Below are 1,735 nucleotides of genomic sequence, written 5' to 3'. Positions count from 1 at the left end.
CAGTATTAACATCTAGAAGTATCCCTTACATGAAAAATTAAGGTACACCGTAAGCAAGCTACAGTTCAATATGTTGTGTTGCCTTAGACATACTTCTAGTTTTTCCCTAAGGCTAAGCCTAACAGGCAGGAAGCCTAGAAAGCCATCCCAATCACCTGAAAATCCCTAAGAGCCTTATGAAACAAAAGCCTCAGAAAAGTTATCAGAATTAGGTAATTATTTTTTTTTTAATTTACATATTGGGGAAACTGAGGCAGGAGAGTCACATAAATCAGTGACAAAGCTGGGGATAGAACCCGAGTGTCCTTCTAGCATAGCTGCCTCCACTTCCGTGACCTCCCTGCATTTCCTTGCCATTGGAGTCAATAAAGTTTAAGAAAACTAAATGTTAGAGGTCTCCTTCACTCAGTTATTGAATTAGGATGACAAATGGCATGTCAGTATTCTGGATATGCCCCTTATACTTATCAGCCAACTCATCTCTATTGCCAATGACTTTGGTAGACTTCCAGTTAATAATAAAAATTTCTCCATGCTAAGCGGTGGGAAATCCAATAACAGTTTGGCAGAGTCCATGCTGAGTAGAGAAAATGGAATGAGTCTGAAGAGTGAAAGCTTCTTGAAGAGCAGTAAATCACCTAGCACATAACTTTCAAGCTTTTAATCCTACTTGTCAGAAGGATGATCTCTTTGAAAACAGGAAAGAGTGTGAATGTTTGTTTTTAGAGATTTTTTTTTTTGTTCCTCATTACCAGATTACCAGAAGGCATTATTCCAGGGTATTGTCAGCATGAGACTTGGAAATGTACTCTAAATGAACTCTAAATTTAATGGTAAACTGTTTGCATTGGGGATGATTCTGACTTCTCTGACTTGATGCTATAAGCAATATATTTTCCATAAAATACTTGTCTCATGCTCATTGCTCAGGCATTTTACATGGCCCCAGGTCACAAAATCTAATTATTAATAAAATCTAAGAGATAAGCAAGAATGCATATATTTTATTCTTATTGGTACCAACATAAAGATAGTCCACAGCAAGACTGGGATTCAAACGCTCACAATTTAAACTTTGAGGAAATTAGGATTTGGGTGGATTCCACATATGAATCTCTCAGCTGACCACTATCTCATTAATGAATCATACCGACACCTCAGATCCCATTACCCTATATCCAAGCTCAGTATTTCTAAATAATCTCTGCTTCAGTGATAACTATATTTAGAAAAGAGACCAGATGCACAATTACCAAGACAGGCAGGTAAATATAGACCTGAACTTTTATTTTAGACTCTCCCTGGCACTAATAATCTTTAAATTATCTTCCAGCTATGCAAAGCTTTATTGAGCGGGGTGAACTGGGGTGCAAGGAAGACGATATTGTGTCCACAGGTAACCCAAAAGTATGTTTGTTAAAATGTTTGTTTTTATTTTATAACATCCAGCCTAACCAAAAGGCACTATTTAACCACGGTAAAAATATTCTCCTCTTTACTTTCTTGTTCTATTTTAATTTGCCAAATCCAGATGCAGAGTACTAAATATCCAGTTTCTTTTCAAGGATTCAAGAATCTGTTGCCTCATTTTAGCATATAATTACTAGCTTCTGATGATACAGAAATGTTCCTTTCTATTAAACTGGGCAGAACTTGTCCCTAATGTCAAAGCTTGTTTGTTTCTAATATTTCTGATGCTACAGTTTTAGCTATTCTTCCTCCCTCTTATTTCTCC

This window comes from Gavialis gangeticus, unplaced genomic scaffold (assembly GCF_001723915.1).
Source record: "Gavialis gangeticus isolate Ggan-Ray unplaced genomic scaffold, GavGan_comp1, whole genome shotgun sequence".
In the NCBI taxonomy this organism is placed as follows: Eukaryota; Metazoa; Chordata; order Crocodylia; family Gavialidae; genus Gavialis; species Gavialis gangeticus.
This window is presented reverse-complemented; position numbering follows the sequence as displayed.